This window comes from Arvicola amphibius, chromosome 6 (genome assembly GCF_903992535.2).
Source record: "Arvicola amphibius chromosome 6, mArvAmp1.2, whole genome shotgun sequence".
NCBI lineage: Eukaryota > Metazoa > Chordata > Mammalia > Rodentia > Cricetidae > Arvicola > Arvicola amphibius.
Window position 1 is genome coordinate 122,518,128 of NC_052052.2, and position 17,353 is coordinate 122,535,480.

Genomic DNA, 17,353 nt, shown 5'->3' on the forward strand with positions numbered 1-17,353 from the left:
TCAAAATCCAAACATGACCCCTCACTTAAAGGAATTTGTGTTTGTTTTTCTGTTTTGGTTTGGTTTGGTTTGGATTAGGTTTTTTGTTTTGTTTTGTTTTGTTTTTGGCAAGGGGGTCAGGATTTCTCTGTGTAAACAATCCTGGCTGTCCTGCAACCTCACAGAGATCTGCTTGCCTCTGCCTCCTAAGTGCTGAGATTAGAGGCGTTCCCTACCACAACCGGCACGTATGTGAATTTTGAGTTCCTTTAATTGTGTTGCTATTAACAATATCTGTCCCCTTGACCTTGGAATAATGTGGTTTTCTTTTTTCTCCCTTGTGAGTCAAGAATGAGTTAGGAGAGTAAAGCAGCTGCAGGAGGGGGCAGCTTGACTGTAGACAGGAGAATTCAAACGGTAAATGAAAAACGTCTTGACAAGGTAAAAGAGCACCTGTGTCCAGGTGACTTTCCAAAGCAGGTTTGTTTAATGAAAACCATCCTATCTTTGGGATGAGAAACAGCATCAAAACATGTAATAGTAGGGTGTGGCTCTCATATAAAAGCAACATCTAAAATCCCAAACTCCCCCACTGTACAGTGCAAAGCCTCCTTCACCGTTACAGGATGCTCTGTCTGTCTCACACCCAGGCTAGAATGCCCAGCCTCTTGGCCTCTTTTACATGATAAAGCCGTGTTGGGCTGAAGATGCCCCAGCATTCAAGTTTAGTGGTTCTCGGGAGATGGGATCCTGCTGTATGATGGGATTTTAACCACTTTTCTGGCAATTCTTGAGGAGAGAGACTTCAGATTCTCCTCCACCCACATCCTCACATCTTAAGCAGCCTGTTCTTGGAGATAAGATAGAGATAATCCAAACCGTCTCAGACCCATGTCGACAAAGGCAGGCTTGTCAGTAGTAAAGGAAAGGCTCCCACACAGTAGCTCTCTACTGTTTGGTACTCAATGCCTGTAAAAATGTCAACAAAAACACCCTCTTGCATTACTGCCATGACTACTTTCTTTGGGTATATACCCTTCCTCCACAGCAAACCCCAAGCAGGAAAACAAGTGAACCCAAATTCTTATCAAAAGCATTCGTTCTTTTTTATAACCTACTGTGTGCATGGGTGTAATGTCAACTATGGGGCATGAGCAACCTGCCAATAGCCATATCCTGAAAAAAAGTTGCTGTCCCCCACAACAGCCATCAGTAACTGCTGGTAGCTCCTCAGCTAGGAGTGGGTCCTAGTGCCCACCTCCCCAATCACTGTTGGAGTTTTAACTGGCTTGATCCCATGCAGATGTTATGTAGGTATCCCAGCTGCTGTAAGTTTGTGTGTGTCATAGCCCGGTCATGGCAGAGGGCGGCACTTCAAAGCTCTCTTCCCCAGCCCTGCTTCTTAAGCTCTCTGCCCACTCTTCCATGATGCTTCCTAAGTTTTGGGTTGAGGGGTGTGAAAAAAAATTAAATATTTTTGAAAATATTAAAATGTATTTTCTATTTATTTGTTAATGAAATGCAAAAATAAACCTCGTTGTAGGAGGATCCACCTGTTCATTTTCCGACTGCCCAGACTCCGTAAATAACCACACAGAAACTATATTAATTAAATCACGGCTTGGCCAATCACTTAAGCATATTGTTAGCTAGCTCTTACATCTAGAATTAACCTGTCTCCATTATTTTATATTTTACCATGAGGATCGTGGCCTACCAGCAAGGTCTTAGCATGTCTGTCTCTGGCAGCGGCTCCATGGCTTCTCTCTGACTCTGCCTTTTTTCTCCCAGCATTCAGTTTAGTTTTCCCTGCCTACTGCTATTCTGCTCTGTGCAGGACCAAGACATTTTCTTTATTAACCGATAGTATTCCCAGCATACAGGGGGGAATCCCACATCAAAACCTAAAACTACAAATAATTTAAAAACATTAAAATAATTTCATTAAATTTAGTGTTTTTTGCTGTTTAATGTGAAAAGTTGGCTCCTATGTTTAAACATTTGGGCCCCAGCTGGTGGTACAGTTTCATAAGGTCATGGAACCTTTAGAAGGTGAAGTCTTGCTGGAGGAAGTGAGTCACAGAGAGCACGTGGAGGTTTAAAGACAGACCTCACTCCTTGTCCACTCTGCTTCTTGACTGTAGATTCAATGTGACCACACATATGCGCCCATGTCTTCCTACCATAATGGACCACAGGCTAAAATGAATCTTTCTTTCATTGAAATAAATAAACAACCACCCGAGCCTGTCAATGACTATCTGAATCACCTTTATCCAAAGGTGTGCTCTGCAAGCCAGGGCTAAATGACAGTCTTTGAAGCTGGAAGTGAGAGTGCAGGGGTGGAGTAGGGTAGCTAGGAAAAAAGAGAGAGAGGGTAGGAGGTGTGAGTCCAGAAAGACAGATAGCTCAGGGTAAAGTGCCTGATGCGCCAATCCAAGGGCCGGAATCCAAATCCCAGCACCTGTGTAAAGAGCAAGGCGTGGTGGTATATGCTTATAATTCCAGTTCTGGGGAAGGCAGTGACAGGCTGATTACTGAACCTCACTGGCCAGTCAACTGTAGTTGTTGTGGGTTTGTGTTTTGCTCCTTAATCTTTCTGGTTCTTGTTCCTTAATCTTCTTGCTTCCTCTATGTATTGTCTTTGCCAGACCCTCCTAAACTTTTTCCTGCCTCACTATTGGCCATTTAGCTCTTTATTAGACCAATCAGGTGTTTTAGATAGCAAAATAATGCAGCTTCAAAGAGTTAAATGAATGCAGCATAAAAGAATGCAATACATCTTTGCATCATTAAAACAAATGTTCCACAGCAAAAACAAGTGCATCACACTTTATTTTTTTTCAACCTAAAGGCATTTATTTATTAAAAATTTTTGTTTGTTTGCATCACACTTTAAAATAATACCCTACAATAGCCATCTTAGCCTAATTGATGAGCCCCAGGTTCCAATGAGAGATCTCTCAAAGTTCTCTCTCTCTTTCTCTCTCTCTCTCTCTCTCTCTCTCTCTCTCTCTCTCTCTCTCTCTCTCTCCTCTCTCTCTCTCTCTCTCTCTCTCTCTCTCTCTCTCTGGAGCTAAAGTTAGCTATAAAAGTCACAAAAGTCAAATTTTTAAAAAAAAAGGAGTTAGCAAAGTTACCATATCAAACTCAAGCTAGAGTGGTAAAAATAGAGTCCAAAGACTAGGTGTGATGGTGGGCACCCTTAATCCCAGCACTGGGGAGGTGGAGGCAGAAGGATGTTACATCTAAGGCCATAGCAAGACTCTGTTACATCAAATAAGGTCAGTAGATCAGTATAAACGAATCAAACCAGAATGAATTCTCTAGTGTAAATGCTGTCCTCTGACTTAAATGTATTATATTGGACTAGAGGCATGGAAAATGCTTAGAAGAAAGTAGACAGAGCCATTGTTAAAAGTGGCACACTCATGCCATTCAAGGACATTTTTCTTTTATCAGAGATGTCCCAGAATTTTGGAGTTAAAGGTTATCTATTCTCTCCATTCCATGGATATTAAAGGAAAGAACAATTGTGAAAAGTGGTACATCACTCTGAACCCAGTCACTTGGGGAAGCAAATTAGAGTACAAGGATTTGCAGCCAAGATTTGTTAACCTAATTTCATGATTTTTAAAAAAGACAGGTAGGCACTAAACATTAGTGGGCTTAATAACCTTATTAAATCTATTGTTCACAAATTACGTGTGATATCATAGCAAGTGATTAGCCCTGCTATTATTATGCTCATCTCTATAAACAAATAACTAACTACAGAGCTAGCCATTTGATTTGTGTGTGGTTGATGGGAGTGTGACAGAAGCAGCAAGCGGTACTACAGCTGTGCCCCACGGTTGCTAGGGCCTTTTAGGGGACCCACAAGGCAAAATCTATCTTCATAACAGTCTTAGACAGAATTTGCCTCTGCCATGTAGCCATTGCACCAGTCTATCAAAAGCAATGGGAGCTAATGCTGGCAACACGAAACCCTTCACTAGCCAATTGCATTCGAAGTTCACTGTATTCTACATTTCTACCATTCCCTGCTTAAAACACAAGGGGCTCATCTTCCCTTAAGATTGTCACCTGTGGGGCTGGAAATGTGGCTTGGTTGGTAAAGTGCTTGCTTAGCAATCACAAAGCCCTGGGTTTGATCTCCTGTACCATACAAACCGGGCATGGTGGCACACACTCATAATCCCAGAACTCAGGATTGTGGCATCAAGAGGATCAGAAGTTCAAAGTTCTCTTTGGCCTCACAACCATTTAAAGGTCATCCTGGGAAACATGAGACCCTGTCACCAAAGCAAAAACAGAAACACCTATGAAGCAGTAAAAATGTAATATTATTTTATTACTTTTACCATTTAATTTGATAAAAATACAAATATGGGTGAGGACTTCTGCTGTATAATGAAGTATTAACAGGATGTTGGTGTCTACATGTAGGTAGCTGAGAGCTAAATTTGTTTTTCATAGAACCCTATTTATTTTGGAAAATGAATATATATTGCTGGGTATATGGCACATACCTTTAATCCTAGAACTCAAGAATCAAAGATATGTAAATCTCTATGTGTTCAAGGCCAGCCTGGTCTGCATAGTGAGTTACAGGACAGTCAGAGCTACATAAAGAAATCCTGTCTCAAAAAAAAAAAAAAGGAAAGAAAAAAGAAAATAAAAATGACTATATAATAAAGTATATTTTTCAGACTTCGTTATATGGCAAATATTTTATCTAAAATGAATTAAATGAGCAGGTCACTTCAAGGAAAATATCTAACATTATTAGCTGCAAATAATAAAATTTAAACTTCAAAGAAAAAACTTAATTACAGAAAATTTGTATTTCCTTCTATGAGCTTGACCAAGACTCACTCTTCATATTTTCTCTAATGAGATACACAATAATACTAAGAAATAAAATTACTCAAACTTCTATCATGAGATATACTAATATTTAGAATATTCTTGCAACTCAGTGAGCCAGTATTTTCTTCAAATTACCAGGGTAAAATGTCTAAAATTTTATTATGGGTAAAAGACCCACTGAAAGTACAAGATATGCCAATACACTTTAATGTGACAAGGTACAAAAGATTCACTGGTTACACATTTCTCTTCACCAATCAGCAAGAAAGTACCACTTCTTAAGTGTTGATGTAAAATCTAAAACATCTATCTACAGTTATCTAAAATGTGAATTGAAATGTAACTCTATTCTTCAGCTACAAGTACAAGAGACCAGAGTTTCTCCATATACTTCCCCAGAACAACAGCCCATAATGACTTGGTGTGGAAGTAACGAATCCAGACATTTCCTACTAAGCTAGTCATGAAAGACATTTGCAAACATGAAACAAACAGAAGTTGCACCAACATGTAGTGAATTCATTATTGCTATTTAAACAGAATTAATAGGTAAATGTTCATTCAAATGTCTTCATAAATAATGACTAGTCTAATGCATCCATACCAACAACTCTCAGCAGGGTCCTCAATAATTTTAAAGGAGTTATTCTGATGTCAAATCAAGATGGAGAACTCTGCTCTAAAGCAGCCGTGAGACAAGGAAACAGTGAGGACAGAGGTTGAGACAAGACCCCCTTTGTGGTCTAGGAGCAGGGGACTGAGAAGGGACAGCCCACCAGACTGGAAAGGGATGAAGAAAGTGCTTTAGAAGGGTAAAGAAAGTGCTTCTGAGGAAGTCACCTGTGGAATCCATGACTCCACCTGAAGGGACTATCCCTACAACATCATAGAAACCCTGGTACCTACCAAGACTTTCCCTAACCTCCACCTATTTGCAAATTTTTACTTCTCAATTATTCAGAATATGAACATTCTGATTTGCAAAATCTCACTGATAGTAAAAAAAATTAAAAGTCCCCCCTCATGGGTCCCCATTATACTTCTTCCCAGAAGAAAGTGCTGAGTTCAATTGGGATAGTGCAATTTCATCCATATGCTTTCTAGGTCTTCCCATGCTGATATTTGTACTTAACTAAGTAAGTGTGCTGTGGCAATTTCCCCATAATGATATGTTCTGTATAATATACTAAAAGTTATGTTTTACTTTAATAATACTTTGAACCTCTTTTATCCTTTTTAATAGTACATAGTGTTTCATAGCATGGTTTCTTCCTGCGGACATTCAACTTATTTTCAGAGTCTCATTTCCAATAATAATGCAGTGAACCCTCTGTACTGCCACATGCATGCAAAGATTTCTATAGGGAAAATTGTCAAATCAACATGTATGCATTATTAGTTTCACGAGCTTTCCAAATTGGGCTTTACCAATTAATAGTCTCAGAGCTAATGAGAACATGTTTCCCCACATTCTGACAAGACAGAATATTGTCTACTTTTTAGTTTTCTTCTGATCTAATATTTCACTGCTGTTCTAATTTTTAGTTTTCTGGTTACGAGAAAGCATACGCACATCTCCATAAACATCTGCTCCACTTTGGGTGTCACATCCACCGACTGAGTAACTACCCCCATTTGTTACTCCCTGCTGTGCGTCAACCCTCACTGCTCCACAATCTGCATCTCCGAGTCCCCTCCTCCTATTTGACTGGATGGTTCTCACTGTGCTTCTATTGTGTGCTCAGTGTCACCTCACTTGATTTGCCATCGCTGTTACCATCCACCCTGCACCCAGACAGAGCATCTCAAAGGCTGAAATCACAACCTCACACAGCCTTCATACAACCATCACAGCCTTAGCACCTGGCACAATATTCAGCATATAGTGGGTACTCAGCAAAAGAAATCCCAACCTGGGATAGAGAGATGGGTTAGTGGTTAGGAGTGAGGCCAGCTTTTGCAGAGAACTTAAGCTTAGTTTCAGACCCAACATTAGGCAGCTCATGGTGGTAACCTTTAACTCCAGCTCCAGGACACCCAGTGCCCTGCTCTGGATTCTGAGGGCACCTTCCCTCACATGCCCATACTTACACAGACATAAACACATACATATAATTGAAAATAATTATAAAAATAAAGCTTAAAAAGAATCGTCAACCCAGTTCATAATATCACTAAACAGCTGCAGAGTGTTTTACAGTCACAGAGCTCCTTCATATGTGTTTTCTCAGATGTCCAAATCAAGCCAGATTTGCGAGAATTAACATTTCAGGCAAAATGATAGGGCAAGGGTAGAGGAGCATAAACGGGCTGAATTGAATCACCAGCTGCATAATGAGAGCCCTGCCCAAGTTAATCAGCATCTCTTTAACCTCTGGACTTCCACGTGTATCCTATAAACAATGCTGTGATGTGGTGTATGCTGTGGTTACCATTAATGAATAAGGAAACTGCTTTGGACCTATAACAGGGCAGAACTTAGCTAGGTGGAGAAAACTAAGCTGAATGCTGGGAGAAAGGAGGACAGAGTCAGGGAGAAGCCATGTAGCCTCACCAGAGACAAATACTGAAACTTTACCAGGTAAGTCACTGCCATAGGGCGATACACAGATTAACAGAGATGGGTTAAATTTATATGTAAGAGTTAGCCAATAAGAAGTTAGACCTAATGGGGCCAAGCAATGATTCAATTAATACACTTTCTGTGTGGTTATTTTGGTTCTGGGTGGCAGAGACGAACAGCAACCTCTTAACAATAATGTTGTGCAAGAATTAGCAACATTCAGTCAACTACTAGATCACATAATCAGGATGAAAGTAGTTATCAACAAATTGGAGGAGATTAGTTTAAAAGGCAGTTACTAATTCAATAACCAAATATAAAAAATAAAGGAAAGGGCATACTAGTTAGGGGTGGGTCAACATCAGGCAAATAAACCTCTCTTTGAAATTCTGTAGAGAGCCGGGCGGTGGTGGCGCACGCCTTTCATCCCAGCACTCAGGAGGCAGAGGCAGACGGATCTCTGTGAGTTCGAGGCCAGCCTGGTCTACAAGTGCTAGTTCCAGGACAGGCTCTAAAAATGCTGCAGAGAAACCCTGTCTTGAAAAACCAAAAAAAAAAAAAAATGCAATTCTGTAGAGAATGGTGTACTTTTTCAAACTACAATGATCGAGATAAATAAACATCTTCTAAACTCTTTAATAGAATTCTCATATATTCTTGGTTGTGAGCCTAGCTTTTAACAGCTGAGCCATATCTCCAACCCTCTAATAGAATTTTCATAGCCAACAGGATATGAAAGCTTTCAGGGCATTAAAATGTTCAAATACAAAATCTACCAATTCTCTTAAAAAAAAAAAAACTATTCTATGAAACACGACGTCTACAAGATGACAAAGGTTTTTACATGTATCTTAGTAGGGTTTTATTGCTGTGAAGAGACGCCCTACCATAGCAACGTTTATATGGGAAAACATTTAATTCAGGGGGCTTACTGTTTCAGAGGTTTAGTCTATTATCATCAGGATGGGAAACATGATGGCATGAAGGTGAGCTTGGTGCTGGAAAAGGAGCCGAGTTCTACATCTTGGTCCACAGGCTACAGAAAGTAAACAGAAAGTGAACACTGGGCATAGCTTGAACATAGGAGACCTCAAAGCCTACAGTGATTCACTTCCTCCAACAGCATCATACCTCCTAATAGTGCCACTCCCTTTAGACACCATTTTCTTTCAATCCACCATCACATGTTTTTGTTGTTGTTGTTGTTGTTGTTTTGTTTTGTTTTTTTCCACATAAGTTCTTGCTATGTAGCCAGTGCTGTCCTAGAACTTGCTATGTAGACCAGACTGGCCTTGAACTCATGAAGATCCACTTGCCCTGGCCTTCTGAATGCTGGGGTTAAAGGCATGCATTCTTACTTCTTAAGTAAGAAAGAAAATTATCCACCCTTTCCTCCAAAATTTCCAAATAGAAATGCCGCTCCCCATGATACAGCCAGTATTTTCTCCGAGTCCCAAGTTTTATTGTAATTCACTCCTCTGCCCTAGTCTTCCCATTCAACACGCCCTCTATCTCTTCCCGAGCCTCTTCCCAGCCTTCTCTGTCATTTCTGGGACTTATTCCCCATGATTTAATTTAATATGGTCTCAAATTTTCGATTTAAACTATTTGTGTTTCTGGCAGGAAGCACAATGATAAAATAAAAGAGACTACCTGTCTCTTGGCAGCTGCGGAGCTCCCACAGTCCCCATGAGAGCCAGTCCTCAGGCAGGAGGCTTCCAGTCAGTTTCAGCTCAATTCATCCAAGCCCTGTGTCCAAAGTGCATGTTGTCTTCAGCAATAGGGTCTGCCTTCCAGTTCTGAGAAGTAACCACAGGCAATAGCAATAGCCTATGTTGTTATGGGAGACTCTTGTATTCCTCTGAACAGCAACTCAGTGGGAGGTTTCACATGCCTGTGACTGGCAGGTTTGTTAGAATGCATAGCTTTTGATTTTGCCCAGCTGTTAAGCCTCCAAACTACATAATTATGAAAATTATAAAATCTCCATAAATGGGAAATTTCAGATAGTCCCACCCTCTCATTAAAGAAAATAAAGGTGATCAATGGCTTTCAAAAGAGGGACAGTTAGTTTCCTCCAGGGATAAGCCATCATATAGGTTGTCCAATCTCAAAGTGCTCAGTGATGGACATATGTACATACAAGCAATGCCAAATGGACTCAGTGTGTTACATATACATGTGTGTATATGATTATATGTTTATACATAGTATTACATTATGTATTTTACATTATTATTTTTTACATTATAATAATAATTAAAGATGAGATCATGAACATGAGAGGGAGAGGCAGGGGCCACAGGAGGAGTTGGAATGGGGAAGAGGCAGGAGTGATGTAGATGCAGTGCTCATATGTGAATTTCTTAGAAACAAAAATGCGATGCATAAAAAAGTTTACCAAGACCCAACTAATGACTATTGTTGGAAACTCAGCAATCTGGTTCATCATGATGCCCTCTGATGAACGTTCTTGCCCTGCTCTAAGTAGTTATACTCTAGTCAATAGAAGATCGTTTTTCATATATAAATCTATCCTATCTACATTATTCTTGAGCTTGTTCTTGAGTTTAGTTTGTTTTGATTGATTTTTTCATTAAAATGTTTCATATGCAATATATGTTGATCATATTCTTCCCACCTCCTTACTCACCCAACTTTATATGTATTCTGTCTATCCTGCTTTCTCTTAAAAATAAGAAAAAAATCGAGAAACAAAACAAAACAAAAAACCTCCACAAAACTGAAAATCAAAATTAATAGGCAAAAGCCCAAAAAGACAAAAAAAAAATTCCAGAACAAATCAAAGTGAAGCAGAAAGTCCACAAAAGTACTATAGAGTTTGTTTTGTATTGGTCAACTTCTCCTGGGCACTCGAACTGCCCTGGACTGTGGTTGGTATACCGAGAAGAGTCATTGTACGCTAGCCTCATCATGGTTAGTGCCCTAGTATTCTTAAATTGTCTCACTAATGCAAGTTCAACTCCCCCCTCAGCAATCTTAACTTGTAAGCATCTCAGAATATTGCTTTCACGCATATCCTATACTGTCAAGATTCTTGGGGAATTCAATTCCTAAAATTTATGAGGGAATTTATTTACTATAATGGCTATGGAAGAAGACTGTACCGCTAGTTATTTAAAATACTCGCAGCACTTAGTGTAAGACTTTAATCCTAAAATTATGGATGCTGCTTTTAGCCAAAAAATGTTAATGAATCTATCAATGATTGGCAAAACTATCTATATTCTTATAATGAACAGTTCAGATGACTGTATCTCTGAGACTTATAGCCACATTATTTACTCTCCATGAGCTGACATGCCATGAACAAAACAATATTTCGGTACATAAATTTCATTTTTAGAATTATTAAAAATATATTTATGACTAAATGTTGGTAACAATTACTTTCCTGAAGAAAATAAGCACTCTTTATTGACCGTGAAATTATTTTAGCATTGAACTTTCACATCTAATGTCCACTTCCCATATGTTTCCATAAAATATAATAAAGCAGTCCAAGCAGAGGGCATTAACCACACAGTGTTCATTTCAGGCTTCTGGCTGAGCGAGCAGCTCAAAAACAAGCACTTCTTCTCTCCCCGAGAAGTTTTACACCACGAACAGTAAATGAATTCATCCACAAGGACAATGAGAGGGGGGAGAATCAACAGCCAGAGACTGTTGGCAGCCAGAAAGAAACGCAACAAATAGGGAGCTGACTCGGAAGCCTTGCATCCCAAGCTGGTGAGAGGGAATGTCAGCCAGCAGCCTCGGTTTGCACTGTAAAACTCCTCGAGACTGGGGGATTATCTATACAGGGTGCCTGTAAAAAGGGAAGTGAAAGCTAAAAGCAGCAATATTGGTGTTCAGGTGACCGAAAATGCAGCTTTCCTAATCCCTTAACTCTACACAGGTGGTCAACTGTGCTAGTCGGGAAAAGACTGGAGCTTTGTCCTTCAGAGAGGCTATGGTCAACCGGCTCTGGACCGGGAGAATCCTCCACTCCACCCTGGTGTCTACAATCTAGCCTATAATCTCACATCTACAGGCCAGACAAACCTTCCTAAGCAGTGCGAGCAGGCCTAGAGGACAGACCCAAATCACTAAGAGCCAGCATTCTAGTTTCATCTCTGGTGCTGTGATCAAGGACCCCAGCAACAAGGCACTTAGGGGAGAAAGGGTTTGCTGACAGTTCCAGGTTACTGTCCCCCACTGTGGGAAAAACTAGGTGACAAGAACTCGGAGAGGCTTCTTACATCACACTTACAGTCAAGAGCAGAGAAAAACGAATGCCTGTAGGGCAGGCCTTGTTTGTTTTCTCTCAAACAGTTCGAGACCTTCTGTCTAATGAATAGTGCCACCCACAGTGGCTGAGTCTTCCTACATCAGTTAACTTAAGACAATACCTCACAGATATATGCAGTGGCCAACCTAATACAGACAGTTCCTCAGACCAGGCCAGTTCATCCTACAGCCAAAAACCAGACAGAGTCAGCACATTTGGCAGCCGTTCCCAGTTGACCAGTACGCAGGATGCTCCAATGTTCCAATATAACTAAACAACCCAAGATCATCAGACGTCTGAAGTCAGACGTGGAAGGAAAGAGAAGAGGGGAGGGAGAGTAAAAAAGAAAACCTTCTTTTATTTTTATATTTTAACATTTTTAAATTTTTATATCGTGTGTGGGTGTTTTGCCTGCATATATGTCTATGCACTGTGTAACAGCAGTGCCTAGGGAGGCCAGAAAAGGGCATCAGATCCCCTGGAACTGGAATTACAAAAGGTTGTAGAGTACCATGTGCATACTAGAAATTGAACCCAGCTACTCTAGAAAAGCAAGCAGTGCTCTTATATATGAAGACATATTTCTAACGCCAGAAACCTTTTTTTTAATTAGAAATAGATTCTTCTCTCATATAATACATTCTGACCACAGTTTTCCCTCCCTCCATTCCTCCCAGCTATCCCCCTGCCTCCCCTCTCCCTGAGATCCACTCCCTTTTTTGTTTCAGATAAAGAACTTTACTAGCATACTTAGAAAAATAACTACAATTAATAACAACAATTAGCATCTTCAGAAAGATAAGATGCTACAATACTAAAAGGAGAACATATAAAATTAAAGAACTATTCAGTGACCAAACTACATCTAAAGTATGCTAGTAGCATTATTTTATAGTAGGGATCAAAGATGAAGTTAAGAATATTGTCCCCAAGAAAATGAAAAAAAAAGCAAAGAGATAAAAATAGGGCAGAAAAAAACTAGGGCAATTAGAAGAACAATTCAGATGAGCCATTATCTAAATGATAATACTAGGAGGGACAAAGGAAGATGGGAATATCATTTTTGAAGTAATTCAAGAATATATCTCAGACTGCAAACATGAATCTCTAGGTTGAAAGGTCTTTTTTATGCCTGACACTGTAAACATAAAGAAATCTTCACCAAACTTGATGTCCAAAGACTTCAAAACAGTTAGGACAAAGTGACATTCCAAGTTTCTAAAACACCAAGGCACAATGGTTTCAACTCTATGCTAGTAGGCCAGAAACTCATGAGTAAATTCCTTCAATCGTCTAAGGAAAGTTATCATAATCTAGGACTTTATTATCATCTGTTCTAAGTATCTATCACACAACAAACTGCCCTAGACTTGGTGGCTTAAAACAAGTGTTTTTCTTTTTGTTTTTTTAATATCTCACAATTTAGAGGGTTGGGAATTCAGGTAGAGCTTAGCTGGCCAGTTTTTGTCTCCATACAATGACCTCGGATATTTAGTAAGATACACAAAACTGTTATGCTGGGGGAAAAGATCCAAGAGAGCTCCATGGATGACCCAAGTTCAACTGGGTTCCCCTGTTTTCAGCATAGAGTTCTTTTTATAAACTGTATTCTGGAGATGCTTAGTCTAGTTTGCTGAATTACTGTAGTGGGTCCAGAGACTAGATTAGAAGGGCCAATAGCTACAGAAGAGCCGTTTGCTGCAGAATGACCAAAAGCCAGGAAAGAATAGATTTCTCTTACATCCAGAGTTGTTGTTGGGGTTTCTGTCCTGCCCAGTTCCCACAGTCATTAAGTCCCAAAGAAATCACACAGAGGTCTACATTAGTTATAAACTGATTGGCCCATTAACTCAGGCTTCTTATTAACTCTTACAACTTATATTAGCCCATGTGGCTCAGTACCTTATTCAGCAGGGCAGTCACTTTTTGCTTCTTCTGTGGTTGGGTCAGGACTGCAGAGGAATGGGCTTCCTGCTTCTCAGAATTCTCCTGTTTTCATTGACCCGCCTCTACTTCCTGTCTGGTTGTCCTGCCTCTACTTCCTGCCTGGCTACTGGTCAATCAGCGTTTATTTAAAATATAATTGACAGAATACAGACTATTCTCCAACACCAAAGAGTAAGGGAAACAAAGTAACTAGAGTGTCACAGGTGAACATGGGTATAATGTGGACAGAGCTGTAGAGTTGGGAGAAGACCACAACATGTGAATGTCAAAGCCAGGCAATTGGACGAGCAGTTGTGGGCTAACAGAATAGCAGGAGAGAAAAGATAGTTTCTAGTCATAAAGTGAACAGATTTAAATACAGAAAAAATCATGCACAGCAAGAGCCTATGTGGAGAGAAACAGTGGTTACCAGGCCCCTTATGATCCTGCAAGCTTTGCCTTTGTTGTTAGAAATTTGCCTGAAAATCTGGGTACCATTTGTGATTCAATTACCTTCACCCATAGGCGTAAAGAATTGGATTTGTGAATAAAATTTTTCTTCTTGGCACGTGGGAAAAACTATCTCCCTAATTTACAATTTTGGCAAAAATCACTTAACTCATCTTGTTTGAGAGCCAAAGCCTAGCTTTCCTGTTCTGTTTGTTTTACCAGTAACTGTTATTAAAACTTCAGGCCAGCTATTTTCCTGCTTCCTTTGTTTGCTTTGTCCTTATACAAATGCATGCCTGGGCTAGAAGCCATTCTTCCCTCCCTTTTTCTAGAATCCTAAACCCACACAAATAAAGATGCTGTTTGGCAGAAAAAAAAATTCCCCCTTCCATTTCCTCCTGCCAACCCCTCCCAGGTACCCCACCTTGCTCTCTTTCAAATTTATGGTCTCTTTTTCTTCAATTATTATTACATATATACCTAAGCCCATAAATATAACCTGTTCAGTCTGTGTAAGGCTACCTGCAAGCATATGATCTCATGGCTGACTACTTGGTATTGGATAACCATTTGGGATGCTCTTTCTTGGGGGAAGACTATTTATCTTCAGCTCAGTATTCCCCAGGTGCCTGTAGCTCTTTGTCTAGGGTTGAGGTCCCATGAGATTTCCTCCAGCCATGTTAGCATGTCCATTGGTGTCACTGTTGATCAGGTCCTGTTTAGGCTGCCATGTTGATGAGACTTCGTGAGTGTAACCTCACTGACATTTCTAGGAGACACAGACTCCTAAACTTCCTATTTTTCTGGCTCTTGCAATTTTTCTACCCCTCTTCTACAGTGTTTCCTGAGCATTAGGTGCAGAAATTATGCTACAAATGCATCATTAGGAACTGATTTCAGTGAGATTGCTTGAGTGTTTCGTCATTAAGGATGATATTGGCTATAGGTTTGTCACATATATCTTTTGCTATGTTGAGGAATATTTCCCTCCAGTCATACTCTCTCTAGAATTCTTATCATGAAGGCATATTGGATTTTGTCAAAGGTTTTTCTTTTATTTTCCTTTTTCTTGAGATCTCTCCTCCCCCCCTTCAACCCTCCCCCAAGGTCCCCATGCTCCCAATTTACTCAGGAGATCTTGTCTTTTTCTACTTTCTACTTCCCATGTAGATTAGATCTATGTAAGTCTCTCTTAGTGAACTCATTGTTGTCTAAGTTCTCTGGGATTGTGGTTTGTGGGCTGGTTTCCTTTGCTTTACGTTTAAAAAACACCTATGAGTGAGTACATGTGATAATTGTCTTTCTGTGTCTGGGTTACCTCACTCAAAATAATATTTTCTAGCTCTATCAATTTTCCTACAAAATTCAAGATGTCGTTATTTTTTTCTGTTTGTGTAGTACTCCAATGTGTAAATGTACCACATTTTCCTTATCAATTCTTCGGTCGAGGGGCATTCAGGTTGTTTCCAGGTTCTGGCTGTGACAAACAAAGCTGCTATGAACATAGTTGAGCACATGTCCTTGTGCCATGATTGAGCATCCTTTGGGTATATACCCAAAAGTGGTATTACTGGGTCTTGAGGAAGGTTGTTTCCCAATTTTCTGAGAGATTGCCACACTGACATCCAAAGGTGTTGTACCAGCTTGCATTCCCACCACGAATGCAGAAGTGTTCCCTTTACCCCACAGCCTCTCCTGCATAAGTTGTCATCGGTGTTTTTGATCTTGACCATTCTTACAGGTATAAGGTGGAATCTCAGAGTTGTTTTGATTTGCATTTCTCTGATGACTAAGGATTTTGAACATTTCCTTAAGTGTCTTTCAGCCATTTTAGATTCCTCTGTTGAGAGTTCTCTGTTTAGGTCTGTACTCCATTTTTTTTATTGGATTATGTGTTCTTTTGGTGACCAATTTCTTGAGTTCTTTGTATATTTTGGAGATTAGACCTCTGTCTGATATTAATCTAAACTTTTTTTTATTTTTTGGGTTTTGAGACAGGATTTCTCTATAGCTTTTGGAGCCTGTCTTGGAACTAACTCTTGTAGACCAGGCTGGCCTCGAACCCAAAGAGATCTACCTGCCTCTGCCTCCCGAGTGCTGAGATTAAGGCATGTGCCACCACCACTAGGCATGTCAAAGGCTTTTTCTATAGCTGTTGAGATGATCATATGATTTTTGTCTTTCAGTCCACTTTGAGGTTTATTACATTTAATGATTTTAGTAGGTTGAACCATCCCTGCAACTCCAGGATAAAACTGGCTTGGTCATGATAAATATTATATCTGATATATGTTTGTATTTGATTTGCAAGTTTCTCTTGAGCATTGTTTAATAAATGTTCATCAGAGATATTGACCTGTATTTTGGAGAGGGCTTTCTGTTGTTGTTGTTTTGAGTTTTTTATTGTTGCTGGTGGTGGTGGTGGTAGTGATTGATTTTTGTTACTGTTGTTCTTTGTTTTTTGTTTTGTTTTGATTTTTGATGGGAGATGAGGCAGTGTCTTTATCTGGTTTGTGTGTGTGTGTGTGTGTGTGTGTGTGTGTGTGTGTGTGTGTGTATTAGTGTAAAACTGGCTTCAAAAGAGATTGGGACTGCTCATTCTGTTTTTTCTTTTTTCTTCCTTCCTTTCTTCCTTCCTTCCTTCCTTTCTTTCTTTGAATAATTCAAGAAGTATTGTTTGTAGGTCTTCCCAAGAGATACTTCCAATGCATACTGAAAGCCCAAACATGATTCATACTCACATTTCTGAAGAATCTGAGGCAGTTGTCAAGGACTGTAATACAATGAGTATAATTTCACAATGATTGAAAATAAAGGGTGATTGTATATAAGGTTGTTAAATATGAATTTATGAAAATGAAGATGCATTTTTAAGAGTAATGGAATATTTATCAGTTAAATTATCATTCATTAGTTTATATATAGTCTTGTTTCAAAAAGAATTTTAGAAAGTCTATAAAAGTACAGGCAACATAACATTAAATTATGTTCAAATTAAATTAAAATCTTGGCAAAATAAAATAGAAAGTCAAAGATAGTACAAAAGGGAGCCAAGAAAATTGCTTGAAATGTCTATAATTATAACCCAATACTGGTGTCAAATTTGTCTCCAAGCCATGTGTCCATTAATATTAGATTTAGCTCCCAGTTAGAAAGACTTAACATATGGCTTGCAAATAAATCATGAGTTTACTTTCCTCACACAGAAAAGCTCAGAGACATGCAGTCTAGGACTGGTATTGAAGCTCGGCTCCACCCAGTCTCCCTGGGGA

General features: G+C 39.5%; 1 protein-coding gene across 1 annotated transcript in view; it reads left to right on the forward strand.

Moving 5' to 3' along the window:
* The window catches only part of Aoah (acyloxyacyl hydrolase), a 192,659-nt gene that overhangs the window by 123,858 nt on the left and 51,448 nt on the right, over positions 1 to 17,353 (forward strand). The gene's annotated exons all lie outside the window — the stretch shown is intronic.